This window comes from Gorilla gorilla, chromosome 2 (assembly GCF_029281585.2).
Source record: "Gorilla gorilla gorilla isolate KB3781 chromosome 2, NHGRI_mGorGor1-v2.1_pri, whole genome shotgun sequence".
Lineage (NCBI taxonomy): Eukaryota > Metazoa > Chordata > Mammalia > Primates > Hominidae > Gorilla > Gorilla gorilla.
Genome location: NC_086017.1, coordinates 5,770,145 through 5,788,249, shown reverse-complemented (window position 1 = coordinate 5,788,249; position 18,105 = coordinate 5,770,145).

Sequence of the window (18,105 nt, the reverse complement as noted above, 5' to 3'; positions counted from 1 at the left end):
TCCAAGTTTATAGAGACTGCGTTGTTGATATTTCCATGTTTATACAGATAGCAGTGAAGATATTTCCATGTTTATACAGATAGCGGTGTAGATATTTCCATGTTTATACAGATAGCAGTGTAGATTTATCCATGTTTATAGAGATAGTGGTGTAGATAATTTCAATTTTATACAGAGAGCAGTGTAGATATTTCCAAGTTCATACAGATAGCGGTGTAGATATTTCCACGTTTATAGAGATGGCGGTGTAGATATTTCCATGTTCATACAGATGGCGGTGTAGATATTTCCATGTTTATAGGGATGGCGGTGTAGATATTTTCATGCTTACACAGATGGCGGTGTAGATATTTCCATGTTTACACAGATAGCGGTGTAGACATTTCCATGTTCATACGGTTAACGGTGTAGATATTTCCATGTTCATACAGATGGCGGTGTAGATATTTACATGTTCATACACATGGCGGTGTAGATATTTCCTTGTTCGTACGGATGGCAGTGTAGATATTTCCATGTTCATACAGGTGGCGGTGTAGATATTTCCATGTTTATACAGATAGCAGTGTAGTTATTTCCATGTTTATAGAGATAGCTGTGTAGATATTTCCATTGATATACAGATAGCTGTGTGGATATTTGCATGTTCATACAGATAGCGGTGTAGATATTTCCATGTTCGTATAGATAGCGGTGTAGATATTTCCATGTTCATACAGATAGCGGTGTAGATAATTCCATGTTCATACAGATAACGGTGTAGGTATTTCCATGTTCATACAGATAGCGGTGTAGATAATTCCATGTTCATACAGTTAGTAGTGAAGATATTTCCATGTTCATACTGATGGCGGTGTAGATATTTACATGTTCATACAGTTGGCTGTATAGATATTTTCATGTTCGTACAGATGGCGGTGTAGATATTTCCATGTTCATAGAGATGGCGCAGTAGATATTTCCATGTTTATACAGATAGCGGTGTAGTTATTTCCATGTTTATAGAGATAGCAGTGTAGAAATTTCCATTGATATAGAGATGGCGATGTAGATATTTTCATGTTCATTCAGATGTCGGTGTAGATATTTCCATGTTCATACAGATAGCGGTGTCGATATTTCCATGTTCATACAGATAGCGGTGTAGATATTTCCATGTTCATACAGATAGCGGTGTAGATATTTCCAAGTTCATACAGATAGCGGTGTAGATATTTCCATGCTCATGCAGATAGCGGTGTAGATATTTCCATGTTCATACAGTTAGTGGTGTAGGGATTTCCATGTTCATACAGATGGCGGTGTAGATATTTACATGTTCATACAGATGGCAGTGTAGATATTTCCATGTTCATACAGATGGCGGTGTAGATATTTCCATGTTCATACAGATAGCGGTGTAGATATTCCCATGTTCATACAGATAGCGGTGCAGATATTTCCATGTTCATACAGTTAGCGGTGTAGATATTTCCATGTTCATACAGATGGCGGTGTAGATATTTACATGTTCATACACATGGCGGTGTAGATATTTCCATGTTCGTACGGATGGCAGTGTAGATATTTCCATGTTCATACAGATGGCGGTGAAGATATTTCCATGTTCATACAGATAGCGGCGTAGACATTTCCATGTTTACACAGATAGCGGTGTGGATATTTCCATGTTTTTGCAGACAGAAGTGTAGATATTTCCATGTTTATACAGATAGCGGTGCGGATATTTCCATGTTTATACTGATAGTTGGGGAGATATTTCCATGTTTATACAGATAGCGGTGTTGATATTTCCATCTTAATACAGATGGCGGTGTAGATATGTCCATGTTTGTACAGATGGCGGTGTAGATATTTCCATGTTCATACAGATGGCATCGTAGATATTTCGAAGTTTATAGAGATAGCGCTGTAGTTAATTCCATATTTATAGAGAAATCTGTGTAGATATTTCCATGTATATTCAGATAGCCGTGTAGATATTTCCATGTTCATGCAGATAGCGGTGTAGATATTTCCATGTTCATCCAGATTCCGGTGCACATATATCCATGTTCATACAGATGGCGGTGAAGATATTTCCATGTTCATACAGATGGTGGTGTAGATATTTCCATGTTCATACAAATGGCGATGTAGATAATTCCATGTTCATAGGGATGGCGGTGAAGATATTTCCATGTTCATACAAATGGCGGTGTTGATATTTCCATGTTCATAGAGATGGCGGTGTAGATATTTCCATGTTTATACAGATAGCAGTGTAGTTATTTCCATGTTTATAGAGATAGCAGTGTAGATATTTCCATTGATATACAGATAGCTGTTTAGATATTTGCATGTTCATACAGATAGCGCTCTAGATATTTCTATGTTCATACAGATAGCGGTGTAGATATTTCCATGTTCATACAGATAGCGGTGTAGATATTTCCATGTTCATACAGATAGCGTTGTAGATATTTCCATGTTCATACAGTTAGCAGTGTAGATGTTTCCATGTTCATAAGATGGCGGTGTAGATATTTACATGTTCATACAGATGGTGGTGTAGATATTTCCATGTTCATACAGAGGGCGGTGTAGATATTTCCAAGTTCATACAGATAGCGGTGTAGTTATTTCCATGTTTATAGAGATAGCAGTGTAGATATTTCCATTGATATACAGATAGCTGTTTAGATATTTGCATGTTTGTACAGTTAGCCGTCTAGATATTTCCATGTTCATACAGATAGCGGTGTACATATTTCAATGTTCATACAGATAGCGGTGTAGATATTTCCATGTTCATACAGATAGCGGTGTAGATATTTCCATGTTCATACAGACGACGGTGTAGATATTTACATTTTCATACAGATGGCGGTGTAGATATTTCCATGTTCATACAGATGGCGGTGTAGATATTTCCATGTTCATACAGATAGCGGTGTAGACATTTCCAAGTTTACACAGATTGCGGTGTGGATATTTCCATGTTTTTGCAGACAGAAGTGTAGATATTTCCATGTTTATACAGATAGCGGTGCGGATATTTCCATGTTTATACAGATAGTTGGGCAGATATTTCCATGTTTATACAGATAGCGGTGTTGATATTTCCATCTTAATACAGATGGCGGTTTAGATATGTCCATGTTTGTACAGATGGCGGTGTAGATATTTCCATGTTCATACAGATGGCGGTGTAGATATTTCGAAGTTTATAGAGATAGCGCTGTAGTTATTTCCATATTTATAGAGAAATCTGTGTAGATATTTCCATGTATATTTAGAGAGCTGTGTAGATATTTCCATGTTCATGCAGATAGCGGTGTAGATATTTCCATGTTCATCCAGATGCCGGTGCACATATATCCATGTTCATACAGATGGCGGTGAAGATATTTCCATGTTCATACAGATGGTGGTGTAGATATTTCCATGTTCATACAAATGGCGATGTAGATATTTCCATGTTCATAGGGATGGCGGTGTAGATATTTCCATGTTCATACAAATGGCGGTGTAGATATTTCCATGTTCATAGAGATGGCGGTGTAGATATTTCCATGTTTATACAGATAGCAGTGTAGTTATTACCATGTTTATAGAGATAGCAGTGTAGATATTTCCATTGATATACAGATAGCTCTTTAGATATTTGCATGTTCATACAGATAGCGCTCTAGATATTTCCATGTTCATACAGATAGCGGTGTAGATATTTCCATGTTCATACAGAAAGCGGTGTAGATATTTCCATGTTCATACAGATAGCGGTGTAGATATTTCCATGTTCATACAGATAGCCGTGTAGATATTTCCATGTTCATACAGTTAGCGGTGTAGATATTTCCATGTTCATAAGATGGCGGTGTAGATATTTACATGTTCATACAGATGGCGGTGTAGATGTTTCCATGTTCATACAGAGGGCGGTGTAGATATTTCCATGTTCATACAGATAGCGGTGTAGATATTTCCATGTTCATACAGATAGCGGTGTAGATATTTCCATGTTGATACCAATAGCGGTGTAGATATTTCCATGTTCATACAGTTAGCGGTGTAGATATTTCCATGTTCATACAGATGGCGGTGTAGATTTTTCGAAGTTTATAGACATAGCGCTGTATATATTTCCATACTTATAGAGAAATCTGTGTAGATATTTCCATGTATATTCAGATAGCTGTTTAGATATCCATGTTCATGCAGATAGCGGTGTAGATATTTCCATGGACATCCAGATGCCGGTGTACATATATCCATGTTCATACAGATGGCGATGAAGATATTTCCATGTTCATACAGATAGCGGTGTAGATATTTCCATGTTCATACAAATGGCGGTGTAGATATTTCCCTGTTCATAGAGATGGCGGTGTAGATATTTCCATGTTCATACAAATAGCGGTGTAGATATTTCCATGTTCATAGAGATGGCGGTGTAGATATTTCCATGTTTATACAGATAGCAGCGTAGTTATTTCCATGTTTATAGAGATAGCAGTGTAGATATTTCCATTGATATACAGATTGCACTGTAGATATTTGCATGTTCATACAGATAGCGGTGTGGATATTTCCATGTTCATACAGATAGCGGTGTAGATATTTCCATGTTCATACAGATAGCGGTGTGGATATTTCCATGTTCATACAGATAGCAGTGTAGATATTTCCATTTTCATACAGATAGCGGTGTAGATATTTCCAAGTTCATACAGTTAGCGGTGTAGATATTTCCATGTTCATACAAATGGCGGTGTAGATATTTCCATGTTCATAGAGATGGTGGTGTAGATATTTCCATGTTCATACAAATGGCAGTGTAGATATTTCCATGTTCATAGAGATGGCGGTGTAGATGTTTCCATATTTATACAGATAGCAGTGTAGTTATTTCCATGTTTATAGGGATAGCAGTGTAGACATTTTCATTGATATACAGATAGCTGTGTAGATATTTGCATGTTCATACAGATAGCGGTCTAGATATTTCCATGTTCATACAGATAGTTGTGTAGATATTTCCATGTTCATGCAGATAGCGGTGTAGATATTTCCATGTTCTTCCAGATGCCGGTGTACATATATCCATGTTCATTCAGATGGCGGTGAAGATATTTCCATGTTCATACACATGGTGGTCTAGATATTTCCATGTTCATACAAATGGCGGTGTAGATATTTCCATGTTAATAGAGATGGCGGTGTAGATATTTCCATGTTCATACAAATGGCGGTGTAGATATTTCCATGTTCGTAGAGATGGCGGTGTAGATATTTCCATGTTCGTACAGATGGTGTTGTAGATATTTCCATGTTCATAGAGATGGTGGTGTAGATATTTCCATGTTTATGCAGATAGCGGTATAGATATTTCCATGTTTATAGAGATGGCGGTGTAGATATTTCCATGTTCATACAGATGGCGGTGTAACTATTTCCATGTTTATAGGGATGGCGGTGTAGATATTTTCATGTTTACACAGATGGCGGTGTAGATATTTTCATGTTTACACAGATAGCGGTGTAGACATTTCCATGTTTACACAGATAGCGGTGTGGATATTTCCATGTTTATGCAGATAGCAGTGTAGATATTTCCATGTTTATACAGATAGCGGTGCGTATATTTCCATGTTTATACAGATAGTTGGGCAGATATTTCCATGTTTATACAGATAGCGGTGTAGATATTTCCATCTTAATATAGATGGCGGTGTAGATATGTCCATGTTGTACAGATGGCGGTGTAGATATTTGCATGTTCATACAGATGGCGGTGAAGATATTTCAAAGTTTATAGAGATAGCGCTGTAGTTATTTCTATATTTATAGAGAAATCTGTGAAGATATTTCCGTGTATATTCAGATAGCTGTGTAGGTATTTCCATGTTCATGCAGATAGCAGTGTATATATTTCCATGTTTATACAGATGGCAGTGTAGATATTTCCACGTTTATAGAGATAGTGGTGTAGATAATTTCAATTTTATACCGAGAGCAGTGTGGATATTTCCAAGTTCATACAGATAGCGATGTAGATATTTCCGCGTTTATAGAGATGGCGGTGTAGATATTTCCATGTTCATACAGATGGCGGTGTAGATATTTCCATGTTCATACAAATGGCGGTGTAGATATTTCCATGTTCATATAGATGGCGGTGTAGATATTTCCATGTTCACAGAGATGGCGGTGTAGATATTTCCATGTTCACAGTGATGGCGGTGTAGATATTTCCTTGTTTATACAGATAGCAGTGTAGTTATTTCCATGTTTATAGAGATAACAGTGTAGATATTTCCAGTGATATACACATAGCTGTGTAGATATTTGCATGTTCATACAGATAACGGTGTAGATATTTCCATGTTCATACAGATAGCGGTGTAGATATTTCCATGGTCATACAGTTAGCAGTGTAGATATTTCCATGTTCATACAGATGGCGGTGTAGATATTTACATGTTCATACAGATGGCGGTGTAGATATTTCCATGTTCGTACAGATGGCCGAGTAGAAATTTGCATGTTCATAGAGATGGCGGTGTAGTTATTTCCATGTTTATGCAGACAGCGGTATAGATATTTCCATGTTAATACAGATGGTGGTGTAGATATTTCCATGTTTATAGAGATGGCGGTCTAGATATTTCCATGTTTATTGAGATAGTGGTGTAGTTATTTCCAAGTTTATAGAGACAGCGTTGTAGATATTTCCATGTTTATACAGATAGCGGTGAAGTTATTTCCATGTTCATACAGGTGGCGGTGTAGATATTTCCATGTTTATACAGATAGCAGTGTAGTTATTTCCATGTTTATAGAGATAGCAGTGTAGATATTTCCATTGATATACAGATAGCTGTGTAGATATTTGCATGTTCTTTCAGATAGCAGTGAAGATATTTCCATGTTCATACAGAGAGCGGTGTAGATATTTCCATGTTTACACAGATAGCGGTGTAGTTATTTCCATGTTCATACAGATAGCGGTGTAGATATTTCCATGTTCATACAGATAGCGTTGTAGATATTTCCATGCTCATAAGTCAGCGGTGTAGATATTTCCATGTTCATACAGATGGCATTGTAGATATTTACATGTTAATACAGATGGCGGTGTAGATATTTCCATGTTCATACAGGTGGCGGTGTAGATATTTCCATGTTTATACACATAGCAGTGTAGTTATTTCCATGTTAATAGAGATAGCAGTGCAGATATTTCCATTGATATACAGATAGCTGTGTAGATATTTGCATGTTCATAGACATAGCGGTATAGATATTTCCATGTTCATACAGATAGCGGTGTAGATATTTCCATGTTCATACATATGACGGTGTAGATATTTACATGTTCATAGAGATGGCGGTGTAGATATTTACATTTTTATGCAGATAGCGGTATGGATATTCCATGTTTATACAGATGGTGGTGTAGATATTTCCATGTTTATAGAGATGGCGGTCTAGATATTTCCTTGTTTATAGAGATAGTGGTGTAGTTATTTCCAAGTTTATAGAGACAGCGTTGTAGATATTTCCATGTTTATACAGATAGCGGTGAGGATATTTCCATGTTTATACAGATAGCGGTGTAGGTAGTCCATGTTTATACAGATAGCAGTGTAGATACTTCCGTGTTTATAGACATAGTGGTGTAGATAATTCCAATTTTATACAGATAGCAGTGTAGATAATTCCAAGTTCATACAGATAGCGGTGTAGATATTTCCTCGTTTATAGAGATGGCATAGTAGATATTTCCGTGTTCATACAGATGACGGTGTAGATATTTCCATGTTTATAGAGATGGCGGTGTAGATATTTTCATGTTTACACAGATGGCGGTGTAGATATTTCCATGTTTACACAGATAGCGGTGAGGACATTTCCATGTTTACACAGATAGCGGTGTGGATATTTCCAAGTTTATGCAGATAGCGGTGTAGATATTTCCATGTTTATACAGATAGCGGTGCGGATATTTCCATGTTTATGCAGATAGTGGTGCAGATATTTCCATGTTTATAAAGATAGCGGTGTAGATATTTCCAGCTTAATACAGATGTCGGTGTAGATATGTCCATGTTCGTACAGATGGCGGTGTAGATATTTCCATGTTCATCCAGATGCCGGTGAACATATATCCATGTTCATACAGATGGCGGTGAAGATATTTCCATGTTCATACTGATGGCGGTGTAGGTATTTCCATGTTCATACAAATGGCGGTGTAGATATTTCCATGTTCATAGAGATGGCGGTGTAGATATTTCCATGTTCATACAATTGGCGGTGTAGATATTTCCATGTTCATAGAGATGTTGGTGTAGATATTTCCATGTTTATACAGATAGCAGTGTAGATATTTCCATGTTTATAGAGATACCAGTGTGGATATTTCCATTGATATACAGATAGCTGTGTAGATATTTGCAAGTTCATACAGATAGCGGTGTAGATATTTCCATGTTCATACAGATAGCGGTGTAGATATTGCCATGTTCATACAGATAGCGGTGTAGATATTTCCATGTTCATACAGATAGCGTTGTATGTATTTCCATGTTCATACAGATAGCGGTGTAGATATTTCCATGTTCATACCAATAGCGGTGTAGACATTTCCATGTTCATACATTTAGCGGTGTAGATATTTCCATGTTCATACAGATGGTGGTGAAGATATTTACATGTTCATACAGATGGCGGTGTAGATATTTCCATGTTTGAACGGATGGCAGTGTAGATATTTCCATGTTCATACAGGTGGCGGTATAGATATTTCCATGTTTATACAGATAGCAGTGTAGTTATTTCCATGTTAATAGAGATAGCTGTGTAGATATTTCCATTGATATACAGATAGCTGTGTAGATATTTGCATGTTCATACAGATAGCGGTGTAGATATTTCCATGTTCGTACAGATAGCGGTGTAGATATTTCCATGTTCCTACAGTTAGCGGTTTAGATATTTCCATGTTCATACAGATGGCGGTGTAGATATTTACATGTTCATACAGATGGCGGTGTAGATATTTCCATGTTTATACAGATAGCAGTGTAGTTATTTCCATGTTTATAGAGATAGCAGTGTAGATATTTCCATTGATATACAGATAGCTGTGTAGGTATTTGCATGTTCATACTGAAAGCGGTGTAGATATTTCCATGTTCATACAGATAGCGGTGTAGATATTTCCATGTTCATACAGATAACGGTGTAGATATTTCCATATTCATACAGATAGCCGTGCAGATATGTCCATGTTCATACAGTTAGCGGTGTAGATATTTCCATGTTCATACAGTTGGCGGTGTAGATATTTACATGTTCATACAGATGGCGGTATAGATATTTCCATGTTCGTACCGATGGCGGTGTAGATATTTCCATGTTCATAGAGATGGCGGTGTAGATATTTCCATGTTTATGCAGATAGCGGTATAGATATTTCCATGTTTATACAGATGGTGGTGTAGATATTTCCATGTTTACAGAGATAGTGGTGTAGTTATTTCCAAGTTATAGAGACAGCGTTGTAGATATTTCCATCTTTATACAGATAGCGGTGAAGATATTTCCATGTTTATGCAGATAGCGGTGTAGATATTTCCATGTTTATACAGATAGCAGTGTAGATATTTCCATGTTTATAGAGATAGTGGTGTAGATAATTTCAATTTTATACAGAGAGCAGTGTAGTTATTTCCAAGTTCATACAGATATCGGTGTAGATATTTCCACGTTTATAGAGATGGCGGTGTAGATATTTCCATGTTCATACAGAGGACGGTGTAGATATTTCCATGTTTATTGGGATGGCGGTGTAGATATTTTCATGTTTACACAGATGTCGGTGTAGATATTTCCATGTTTACACAGATAGCGGTGTAGACATTTCCATGTTTACACAGATAGCGGTGTGGATATTTCCATGTTTATGCAGATAGCAGTGTAGATATTTCCATGTTAATAGAGACAGCGTTGTAGATATTTCCATGTTTATACAGATAGCCGTGAAGGTATTTCCATGTTTATACAGATAGCGGTGTAGACATTTCCATGTTTATACAGATAGCAGTGTAGATATTTCCATGTTTATAGAGATAGTGGTGTAGGTAATTTCAATTTTATACAGAGAGCAGTGTAGATATTTCCATGTTCATACAGATAGCGGTGTAGATATTTCCACGTCTATAGAGATGGCGGTGTAGATATTTCCATGTTCATACAGATGGCGGTGTAGATATTTCCATGTTTATACGGATGGCGGAGTAGAAATTTTCATGTTTACACTGCTGGCGGTGTAGATATTTCCATGTTTACACAGATGGCGGTGTAGACATGTCCATGTTTACACAGATAATGGTGTGGATATTTCCATGTTTTTGCAGATAGCAGTGTAGATATTTCCATGTTTATACAGATAGCGGTGCGGATATTTCCATGTTTATACAGATAGTTGGTCAGATATTTCCATGTTTATAGAGATAGCAGTGTAGATATTTCCATCTTAATACAGATGGCGTTGTAGATATGTCCATGATGGTACAGATGGCGGTGTAGATATTTCCATGTTCATACAGATGGCGGTGTAGATATTTCGAAGTTTATAGAGATAGCGCTGTAGTTATTTCCATATTTATAGAGAAATCTGTGTAGATATTTCCATGTATATTCAGATAGCTGTGTAGATATTTCCATGTTCATGCAGACAGCCGTGTAGATATTTCCATGTTCATCCAGATGCCGGTGCACATATATCCATGTTCATACAGATGGCGGTGAAGATATTTCCATGTTCATACAGATGGCGGTGTAGATATTTCCATGTTCATAGTGATTGCGGTGTATATATTTCCATGTTTATACAGATAGCAGTGTAGTTATTTCCATGTTTAAAGAGATAGCAGTGTAGATATTTCCAGTGATATACAGATAGCTGTGTAGATATTTGCATGTTCATACAGATAGCGGTGTAGATATTTTCATGTTCATACAGATAGCGGTGTAGATATTTCCATGTTCATACAGATAGCGGTGTAGATATTTCCATGGTCATACAGTTAGCGGTGTAGATATTTCCATGTTCATACAGATGGCGGTGTAGATATTTACATGTTCATACAGATAGCGGTGTAGATATTTCCATGTTCAAACAGATAGCGGTGTAGATATTTCCATGTTCATAGTGATTGCGGTGTATATATTTCCATGTTTATACAGATAGCAGTGTAGTTATTTCCATGTTTAAAGAGATAGCTGTGTAGATATTTCCATGTATATGCAGATAGCTGTGTAGATATTTGCATGTTCATACAGATAACGGTGTAGATATTTCCATGTTCATACAGATAGCGGTGTAGATATTTCCATGGTCATACAGTTAGCGGTGTAGATATTTCCATGTTCATACAGATGGCGGTGTAGATATTTACATGTTCATACACATGGCGGTGTAGATATTTCCATGTTCGTACAGACGGCAGCGTAGATATTTCCATGTTCATACAGGTGGCGGTGTAGATATTTCCATGTTTATACAGATAGCAGTGTAGTTATTTCCATGTTTATAGAGATAGCTTTGTAGATATTTCCATTGATATACAGATAGCTGTGTAGATATTTGCATGTTCATACAGATAGCGGTGTAGATATTTTCATGTTCATACAGATAGCGGTTTAGATATTTCCATGTTCATACAGATAGCGGTGTAGATATTTCCATGTTCATACAGATATCGGTGTAGATATTTCCATGTTCATACAGATAGCGGTGTAGATATTTCCATGTTCCTACAGATGGCGGTGTAGATATTTCCATGTTTTTAGGGATGGCGGTGTAGATATTTTCATGCTTACACAGATGGCGGTGTAGATATTTCCATGTTTACACAGATAGCGGTGTAGACATTTCCATGTTTACACAGATGGCGGTGTGGGTATTTCCATGTTTATGCAGATAGCAGTGTAGATATTTCCATGTTTATACAGATAGCGGTGCGGATATTTCCATGTTTATACAGATAGTTGGGCAGATATTTCCATGTTTATACAGATAGCGGTGTAGATATTTCCATCTTAATACAGATGACGGTGTAGATATGTCCATGTTCGTACAGATGGCGGTGTAGATATTTCCATGTTCATACAGATGGCGGTGTAGATATTTCGAAGTTTATAGAGATAGCGCTGTAGATATTTCCACACTTATAGAGAAATCTGTGTAGATATTTCCATTTATATTCAGATAGCTGTGTAGATATCCATGTTCATGCAGATAGCGGTGTATATATTTCCATGTTCATCCAGATGCCGGTGCACATATATCCTTGTTCATACAGATGGCGATGAAGATATATCCATGTTCATACAGATGGCGGTGTTGATATTTCCATGTTCATAGAGATGGTGGTGTAGATATTTCCATGTTTATACAGATAGCGGTGAAGTTATTTCCATGTTTATAGAGATAGCAGTGTAGAAATTTCCATTGATTTAGAGATGGCGGTGTAGATATTTCCATGTTCATACAGATGGCGGTGTAGATATTTCCATGTTCATAGAGATGGCGGTGTAGATATTTCCATGTTTATTCAGATAGCAGTGTAGTTATTTCCATGTTTATAGAGATAGCAGTGTAGATATTTCCATTGATATACAGATAGTTGTTTACATGTTTGCATGTTCATACAGTTAGACGTCTAGATATTTCCATGTTCATACAGATAGCGGTGTAGATATTTCCATGGTCATACAGATAGCGGTGTAGATATTTCCATGTTCATACAGATAGTGGTGTAGATATTTCCATGATCATACAGATGACGGTGTAGATATTTACATTTTCATACAGATGGCGGTGAAGATATTTCCATGTTCATACAGATGGCGCTGTAGATATTTCCATGTTCATACAGATAGCGGTGTAGATATTTCCATGTTGATACCAATAGCGGTGTAGATATTTCCATGTTCATACAGTTAGCGGTGTAGATATTTCCATGTTCATACAGATGGCGGTGTAGATTTTTCGAAGTTTATAGAGATAGCGCTGTAGATATTTCCATACTCATAGAGAAATCTGTGTAGATATTTCCATGTATATTCAGATAGCTGTGTAGATATTTCCATGTTCATGCAGATAGCGGTGTAGATATTTCCATGTTTATACAGATAGCAGGGTAGATATTTCCATGTTTATAGAGATAGTGGTGTAGATAATTTCAATTTTATACAGAGAGCAGTGTAGATATTTCCAAGTTCATACAGATAGCGGTGTAGATATTTCCACGTTTATAGAGATGGCGGTGTAGATATTTCCATGTTCATACAGATGGCGGTGTAGATATTTCCATGTTTATGGGGATGGCGGTGTAGGTATTTTCATGTTTACACAGATGACGGGGTAGATATTTCCATGTTTACACAGATAGCGGTGTAGACATTTCCATGTTTACACAGATAGCGGTGTGGATATTTCCATGTTTTTGGAGATAGCAGTGTAGATATTTCCATGTTTATACAGATAGCGGTGCGGATATTTCCATGTTTATACAGATAGTTGGGCAGATATTTCCATGTTTATACAGACGGCGGTGTAGATATTTCCATCTTAATACAGATGCCGGTGTAGATATGTCCATGTTTGTACAGATGGCGGTGTAGATATTTCCGTGTTCATACAGATGGCAGTGTAGATATTTCGAAGTTTTTAGAGATAGCGCTGTAGATATTTCCATATTTATACAGAAATCTGTGTAGATATTTCCATGTATATTCAGATAGCTGTGTAGATATATCCATGTTCATGCAGATAGCGGTGTAGATATTTCCATGTTCATCCAGATGCCGGTGTACATATATCCATGTTCATACAGATGGCGATGAAGATATTTCCATTTTCAAACAGATGGCGGTGTAGTTATTTCCATGTTCATACAAATGGCGGTGTAGATATTTCCCTGTTCCTAGAGATGGCGGTGTAGATATTTCCATGTTCATACAAATAGCGGTGTAGATATTTCCATGTTCATAGAGATGGCGGTGTAGATATTTCCATGTTTATACAGATAGCAGCGTAGTTATTTCCATGTTTATAGAGATAGCAGTGTAGATATTTCCATTGATATACAGATAGCTGTGTAGATATTTGCATGTTCATACAGATAGCGGTGTGGATATTTCCATGTTCATACAGATAGCGGTGTGGATATTTCCATGTTCATACAGATAGCGGTGTAGATATTTCCATGTTCATACAGTTAGCGGTGTAGATATTTCCATGTTCATACAGATGGCGGTGTAGATATTTACATGTTCATACACATGGCGGGGTAGATATTTCCATGTTCGTACGGATGGCAGTGTAGATATTTCCATGTTCTTACAGGTGGCGGTGTAGATATTTCCATGTTTATACAGATAGCGGTGAAGATATTTACATGTTTATACAGATAGCGGTGTAGATATTTCCATGTTTATACAGATAGCAGTGTTGATATTTCCATGTTTATAGAGATAGTGGTGTAGATAATTTCAATTTTATACAGAGAGCACTGTAGATATTTCCAAGTTCATAAAGATAGCGTTGTAGATATTTCCACGTTTATAGAGATGGCGGTGTAGACATTTCCATGTTCATACTGATGGCGGTGTAGATATTTCCATGTTTATGGGGATGGCGGTGTAGATATTTTCATGTTTACACAGATGGCGGTGTAGATATTTCCATGTTTACACAGATAGCGGTGTAGATATTTCCATGTTCATACAGATAGCGGTGTAGATATTTCCATGCTCATACAGATAGCGGTGCAGGTATTTCCATGTTCATACAATTAGCGGTGTAGTTATTTCCATGTTCATACAGATGGCGGTGTAGATATTTACATGTTCATACACATGGCGGTGTAGATATTTCCATGTTCGTACGGATGGCAGTGTAGATATTTCCATGTTCATACAGGTGGCGCTGTAGATATTTCCATGTTTATACAGATAGCAGTGTTGTTATTTCCATGTTTATAGAGATAGCTGTGTAGATATTTCCATTGATATACAGATAGCTGTGTAGATATTTGCATGTTCATACAGATAGCTGTGTAGATATTTCCATGTTCGTATAGATAGCGGTGTAGATATTTCCATGTTCATACAGATAGCGGTGTAGATATTTCCATGTTCATACAGATAACGGTGTAGATATTTCCATGTTCATACAGATAGCGGTGTAGATATTTCCATGTTCATGCAGTTAGTAGTGTAGTTATTTCCATGTTCATACAGATGGCGGTGTAGATATTTACATGTTCATACAGTTGGCGGTATAGATATTTTCATGTTCGTACAGATGGCGGTGTAGATATTTCTATGTTCATAGAGATGACGGTGCAGATATTTCCATGTTTATACAGATAGCGGTGTAGTTATTTCCATGTTTATAGAGATAGCAGTGTAAAAATTTCCATTGATATAGAGATGGCGGTGTAGATATTTCCATCTTCATACAGATTGCGGTTTAGATATTTCCATGTTTATGCAGATAGCGGTATAGATATTTCCATGTTTATACAGATGGTGGTGTAGATAATTCCATGTTCATACAAATAGCGTTGTAGATATTTCCATGTTCATAGAGATGGCGGTGTAGATATTTCCATGTTCATACAAATAGCGGTGTAGATATTTCCATGTTCATACCAATTGCGGTGTAGATATTTCCATGTTCAGTTAGCGGTGTAGATATTTCCATGTTCATACAGATGGCGGTGTAGATATTTCCATGTTCATAGAGATGGCGGTGTAGATATTTCCATGTTTATTCAGATAGCAGTGTAGTTATTTCCATGTTTATAGAGATAGCAGTGTAGATATTTCCATTGATATACAGATAGTTGTTTACATGTTTGCATGTTCATACAGTTAGACGTCTAGATATTTCCATGTTCATACAGATAGCGGTGTAGATATTTCCATGGTCATACAGATAGCGGTGTAGATATTTCCATGTTCATACAGATAGTGGTGTAGATATTTCCATGATCATACAGATGACGGTGTAGATATTTACATTTTCATACAGATGGCGGTGAAGATATTTCCATGTTCATACAGATGGCGCTGTAGATATTTCCATGTTCATACAGATAGCGGTGTAGATATTTCCATGTTGATACCAATAGCGGTGTAGATATTTCCATGTTCATACAGTTAGCGGTGTAGATATTTCCATGTTCATACAGATGGCGGTGTAGATTTTTCGAAGTTTATAGAGATAGCGCTGTAGATATTTCCATACTTATAGAGAAATCTGTGTAGATATTTCCATGTATATTCAGATAGCTGTGTAGATATTTCCATGTTCATGCAGATAGCGGTGTAGATATTTCCATGTTTATACAGATAGCAGGGTAGATATTTCCATGTTTATAGAGATAGTGGTGTAGATAATTTCAATTTTATACAGAGAGCAGTGTAGATATTTCCAAGTTCATACAGATAGCGGTGTAGATATTTCCACGTTTATAGAGATGGCGGTGTAGATATTTCCATGTTCATACAGATGGCGGTGTAGATATTTCCATGTTTATGGGGATGGCGGTGTAGGTATTTTCATGTTTACACAGATGACGGGGTAGATATTTCCATGTTTACACAGATAGCGGTGTAGACATTTCCATGTTTACACAGATAGCGGTGTGGATATTTCCATGTTTTTGGAGATAGCAGTGTAGATATTTCCATGTTTATACAGATAGCGGTGCGGATATTTCCATGTTTATACAGATAGTTGGGCAGATATTTCCATGTTTATACAGACGGCGGTGTAGATATTTCCATCTTAATACAGATGCCGGTGTAGATATGTCCATGTTTGTACAGATGGCGGTGTAGATATTTCCGTGTTCATACAGATGGCAGTGTAGATATTTCGAAGTTTTTAGAGATAGCGCTGTAGATATTTCCATATTTATACAGAAATCTGTGTAGATATTTCCATGTATATTCAGATAGCTGTGTAGATATATCCATGTTCATGCAGATAGCGGTGTAGATATTTCCATGTTCATCCAGATGCCGGTGTACATATATCCATGTTCATACAGATGGCGATGAAGATATTTCCATTTTCAAACAGATGGCGGTGTAGTTATTTCCATGTTCATACAAATGGCGGTGTAGATATTTCCCTGTTCCTAGAGATGGCGGTGTAGATATTTCCATGTTCATACAAATAGCGGTGTAGATATTTCCATGTTCATAGAGATGGCGGTGTAGATATTTCCATGTTTATACAGATAGCAGCGTAGTTATTTCCATGTTTATAGAGATAGCAGTGTAGATATTTCCATTGATATACAGATAGCTGTGTAGATATTTGCATGTTCATACAGATAGCGGTGTGGATATTTCCATGTTCATACAGATAGCGGTGTGGATATTTCCATGTTCATACAGATAGCGGTGTAGATATTTCCATGTTCATACAGTTAGCGGTGTAGATATTTCCATGTTCATACAGATGGCGGTGTAGATATTTACATGTTCATACACATGGCGGGGTAGATATTTCCATGTTCGTACGGATGGCAGTGTAGATATTTCCATGTTCTTACAGGTGGCGGTGTAGATATTTCCATGTTTATACAGATAGCGGTGAAGATATTTACATGTTTATACAGATAGCGGTGTAGATATTTCCATGTTTATACAGATAGCAGTGTTGATATTTCCATGTTTATAGAGATAGTGGTGTAGATAATTTCAATTTTATACAGAGAGCACTGTAGATATTTCCAAGTTCATAAAGATAGCGTTGTAGATATTTCCACGTTTATAGAGATGGCGGTGTAGACATTTCCATGTTCATACTGATGGCGGTGTAGATATTTCCATGTTTATGGGGATGGCGGTGTAGATATTTTCATGTTTACACAGATGGCGGTGTAGATATTTCCATGTTTACACAGATAGCGGTGTAGACATTTCCATGTTTACACAGATAGCGGTGTGGATATTTCCATGTTTTTGCAGATAGAAGTGTAGATATTTCCATGTTTATACAGATTGCGGTGCGGATATTTCCATGTT